Here is a 6,000-nt window from a genome sequence, read left to right as displayed (position 1 = left end):
AGGTGATTATTTTGATAATTCTCACTATTGTTTAGGGCTTCAAGAAGAAAGAAAAAACGGCAAGGGGACAGCCGTCTTTGAGTTTAAAAAAATATAAACTAAATACATGTATTATATTATAGCAAATGACTATTTCTTAAAAAAAAAAGAAATGGGTGAAACTCGGTCCATCCCCACCCCAACCCCCATCCGTTAGAGTACGTACGTGCTACGAAATATGCGATTTTTCTAAATATCGACCTTTTCCTTACTAACTCGTGTGAGTTCCATTTACATTACATGTACATGTGTGTAGTTGTTCCTTTGAAGACATTATATATATAGACAAATACAATTTCAGAGAGAGAGAGAGAGAGAGAGAGAGAGAGAGAGAGAGAGAGAGAGAGAGAATAAAAACAGTTACTAAAATAGCGATTTAGTTTGAATCGTTTTGAATACATTATTATAATGCTTTAAACTTATTGATTGACTTTTTCAGTAATTCTCAAGTGTTGATTTTCTCAGTTAAATTAGTATAGCATAAAGTGACCGAGCATTTTTTTTTGGTGTGTGTGTGTGTGTATTTTTCTTTAATTCAGGGGGGATGTTAAATCTGAATTTATTAAATAATTAACTTATCTGATATTTTTTGGAGAGGATCCCCCCTCCCAAAAGGGAGGGGGCTACATTATTGCAGCTAGTTTTATTAAACCACCAATCCTTTTTAATTATGTTACCATGAATATTTTTTAAGATACAAAATACGAAAAAAAGGTGGAATTTTGTGAAGTCTCTTTCAAATTTTACTAGGGTGAGTTTACGTACATGTATGCTTAAAATATTTATTTTAAATCATAATACGATCGATATATTTATTTAAAATTTTGATAACGCCCGATATTCGGACGCTCGGAATGGGATTGAGCCGTGAAGAACCGGGTCTAAAAAATTAATACACTGTATATTTTTTGTTTCCTATTAAAAGATCGCAAGTGGACTGGTGTAACTGAAAAATATATTAAAAGATAAATGGGCTTCGTTCAAGTATTGCAAGTTGATAATAAATCAACAGGAAGGATTAATTGCCAAAAATTAAGGCGATATATACTAATATATGAATCTTTAACTTTAGTGATCTAATGGAGGGCGATTTTCATAATTTGTGGTTGATCTATGCTTGAGTAGACCATCCATCAAAAAAAGCAGTTTTTGTTTAATCTTGTATTAAAAGAAGCATGGAATCGGATACAAAGCTTACGGACTGCAGGTAACGTAGGATGTTAAGTTTTAAAAACTATGTACGATTCATGAGGCGAGTTGGGGGGGGGGGGTCCTTCATTTTGAAATGTTCCATTTGAGTTATTAAATATCTATATGTAAAAGTAACGAAAAACCAACCTTAGGAAATACAAAGCCCACTTAAAAAGTATGAGGAGAGAGTCGTGTATTTGAAAAAAAAACTTAACCAAGCCCCCTCCCCCTTTCCCCTTCATTCATATACATGTTTATACCCGATACACAAAATATATTTTTCAAGTTTGAGCTGGTTGCTTCTGACTCATATCCCACTAAAAAAATTTTGAACTCGCCACCGATTTCTGAAAATACTGTAAATTGTATACAAGGGCAAACCGCTGTTTGAGGCCTGAGAGGGCGTTAAATGTTTTAAAAATGAAAAAAAAAAATTACCATTATTCATTTTTTTTCAAGTTAAACGAAAGAACATCGGTCACTGCACACGTTAAATCTAGAATGTGCATCCACTTCCTATAACTATGTAATTGTTGCATAATGCTTCAATATTGGCAATTCTAGCAAAAAGCAATGTACATGTATATATTCATTTACGTTTAATATGTACTCTATACAGAATGAAAATAAAGTAACAGTACTTATAAGGGTTGAGGTAAATCATTCACAATTTACTTAGGAAAAGAATAGAGGCATACAAAGTGAGGACTATTCTATTTCCGACTCTCAGTTTTCAAAGTTCGTACATGTACTAGAAAACAATTATTTTCAAAAAATAGGTAATCAGAAATGTCTTTGACATATTTGATTTTTTATTTCATGTATTTAATGGCATAAAGGTTTGGCGTGTCAAGAAGACAAAAATATCCTAACAGTATTTGAATTCTCAAATCAACAATTGAGATATAGCAATAAAATACGCGCGATTTGTTTTAGGTTTTTAATTTCATGATAAAGGCGTTAACCTCTTTATTACACGGTCTCCTAATCAGTGTAGATTTTCAGACTAGCTGGTTTATAAGTAAACGAGTTTGTTGGGGTATATCTTTTTTTTCTTTAGGAAGAAAATCCCATAAAATTTCATACAGAATGCGTTCAGAATACTTTTATTTTTAAACAATGTATTTATCTTCCGTACATTGTAAATACATACCAGTATGCAAAATGGAAAGTTTACCAATGTCTCTTTCTTTTAAAATTACTTTGTTCCAGATCATGCGCTGAAAGAGGATCTTCCTCGCCTTGTTAAAATTTGTTGAAATTATACATAAAGCAGGTGCGATTTACGTCATTGATACAACGTAAACCCGCAATTTTTAATAACGTCACAGCTTCCCGAGTACCCATTCCATAACTGTTTTATTATACCGAAACAATCATGGGAAACTCAGACATTTTAAAAACAATATAGAGGCATTTAGATAATCACAAATGCATGTGATTAAAAATATTGTAAGATAACTAATGCATCAATACCGAAGAAAATAAAATTATTAAAAAATATAAAATATTTTCACAGACACTTCGAAGGATTATCGTTGTCTTCATTTTGCTAGAATTCCAGTATGATTTTGACATCGCATGTCGAAATGTTTTGACGTCATAGTTACATTGCTAATAACATTACGTCACAGACTCGAGATTCCTTGAGCGCTCCGCCCACTGTTCATTTTAATTGTTTAAAACTATTAATAAATATTCATGAGGGAGTAGTCCCAGGGAGTAGCTCCGATTTTTCAGGGAGTAGTCCTCCGATGAGGGTAATAGTATCTTCTCAGGGAAATAGGCAGTTTTATGGTATTAATTTTATATAGAGTAATAACAGTAGAGGTATAATAATACTACATATTCACTGGATTTGAAGCCGTATTCACCGGAGGGTCAGTGCACGTGCAGCGGCATTGTGACGTCACAATCATTACCTAACACAAAGTTGAAAACAATGGTTGCAACGGCGGGAGCTAGCTGTATGTCTGAGCAGGAAAATTGTTGGGCAAGTCTATCGCAGGATTATTTTCCAAACATTTCGATGTCTTACACACAGCGAAAGGAAAACACGGAAGTTAGAAGTTGTATTTTGGACATTTTTTTTGTAAATTTTTTCTACGACAGAAGTTCGGTAATGAAAATGCAGTCGTCATAGAGCCTTCAATGTCTTATTCATTAAAATCCTGACTATATAATAAAACCAGAAAAATATCAATATTGACCGAGGCGAAGCCGAGGTCAATATTGATATTTTTCTGGTGAATAACAAACCATATTCACCACCGAAAGAGTCCATAATTGTATAATATTCACCTGGAAGATGATACCGGTATGTTTTATTTTACCGGTATTTTTCTAACATTTATGGATCTCAGCCAATCAGAGACATGGGTATTATTCAAACATAATCGTTAGGGAAATGTGAAGATTTATTCAGACATGAAAAATATTTTTTCTTGGCTGAATAAATCTTCATGTTTCCCCAGTTGTTCATGCAATAAATTGTTTATTTTACCGAAACAATCCATGCTTTTAAACAAATACTGTAAAATTCACACCGCTCTCAAATTCACTTTCAGTTTTAAAAAAGTCACCCAAACACTTCACAGAAATCCCTTGGTCACTTCACAGACAACTGTCTTCAACTTCTTCTGTTTTTAAGCATCCTTATTGCAAAGAAGATCGCAAATTTTGTCACTGCGTGGTATATGAAACCCTTCTACTATTATAAATTTTGTCGTCTGTTTCTCCCAGAAGTTTTCGTTCAACAAACGATAAATGTTTCGGGAAAATGCTGGAGGTTTCCAAAGAGACTGAATATGATAAAAAGCATGACGACGGCATGGAGATAGTGAAGTTTTAATGGCCCTGTCATGTGACTGTCTACAACCAATCAGATAACAAGTTGTATATATAGTATAATTATAATGAGATAATAATGTATTAGTTACATAATTATATAATTCAAGGGGTGATATTTGAGTTATCTAGTGATCATGGCACATTCATGTATATAATGTACAAGCAGAGACTAAAATTGAATTACAAAATCACAAAGTTTAAGATGCAATCATACAATATCTAATTCACAAAGTTTAAGATGCAATCATACAATATCTAATTCACAAAGTTTAAGATGCAATCATACAATATCTAATATCTATATATAAGCATACAGAATCACAAAAAATATTCAAAAAAGAGAGAAGATGGACGAACAAGACGAACGAAATGCCTATAATGCGAAAAACATGACATTGAAAAATAGATCTCATTTATAACAAAATTACCTTTGATATTTCGAAACCCCAGGAATTCCATATTCTTTTCTAATAACAGAATAATTTTTGCCTGAAAATTTTCCTCAGGAAAGTTTTGTTCATCATAATTTTATAAATCCATTTAATACATGTGCTAAATTCACATTTTTATATATCCGAAGCTATAGGCATTCTGCACGCAAAGTTCACCCATCTCCTTTTTATAATTTAACAATTACAATACAAAATATATGTGCATACTTAATGCATTCTGAAATCTTACTTGGCAAATGATATGTATTTCCCATAAAATATTGTAATTCTTCAAATATCTTAATTTTGTGATAACTGAAGAAGTTCAATATTGTAAGCCACTCTTATGCTTGATAATTAAAAACTAGATGTGTCGTAACGCCACGAATGCCCCCCCCCCCCCCCCCCCCCAGGCAGCCAAAATTTCAAATGCCATATTTAGATTTAAATTTGTATTGAAACTCATCTGACAGGTATTTTCTGGTAAAATATCTGCATATGCTATTTCAACCTTTTACACACTTCCCTACAAAAGTAAACTTACGCACTTGTTCACCCAAATTAAAAAAACAACAACACATTTTACTATGTATCGCAGTTGAAATAGGCAAAATTAAAACTATTGTCAAGTTCAATTTCTTGTTGCTAAATATTTTGACCTATAAAAATTATTTTATATTAAAAAAAATCAAAAAATGATTTTGAAAATTGTTCGCCTGTCTAGAAAATAAAATGCAGCTGTGTAAATTATTTATTTGATCCTGATCAGTAATCTCAAATTAAAATGTATTTTCCTGAAAATATTCTTATTTTTTCTTCAGTATTTTAATACAATGTATTTGAAAAAAACCCTGAAAAGTAATGATAATAGGTACGAGTGGATCAATTTTGAAAAAAAAAACGTTTTCAGTGTTTAAAGATGTATAAAGATTACTGCAACGAGAGCTTCTACTTAGTAAACATTCATCACAAAAATGTTATAAAAGATGAACAAATTGCCTTTGAAAAAGAAAAAGGCAATTCATTCAATTCATAGAATTTCATTTTAATGCCCGCTCTTTTTGTAAATTATATTCATAACTGCGGTATTGATTTTAGCCACGATTACCTTTTTTCCAGTCTATTTGATTTACAATTCTTTCATTCTTTTACTGACAAAACAATCTTAAGTAATTCTACATGTACAGCATATCAATTAAGTCAATCCGACATCAAGAATGAAAATATTCTACAAAATATATATAATATAACAAAATATATATACACATCTAATCATAGATACTTGGTATATTATATGGCAAAAACACCGAGGCAAATAATCGGTTATTTGATTAATCACATCATGCATAAACGTGATTACGTATCAAATCAGAGTTAACCACTAAATTACTACTTTGTGTACATGTCTATTGCAACTGAGAAACAATGTCATACTACAGAAGTACAATATAATTTAGAAGAAATTGAAGCAATAATTGTGTCTGCATAA

This window comes from Saccostrea echinata, unplaced genomic scaffold (assembly GCF_033153115.1).
Source record: "Saccostrea echinata isolate AGI-Se365-2 ecotype Australia unplaced genomic scaffold, CSIRO_AGI_Sech_v1 ptg000030l, whole genome shotgun sequence".
Lineage (NCBI taxonomy): Eukaryota > Metazoa > Mollusca > Bivalvia > Ostreida > Ostreidae > Saccostrea > Saccostrea echinata.
Note: the sequence above shows the minus strand (reverse complement) of the source record.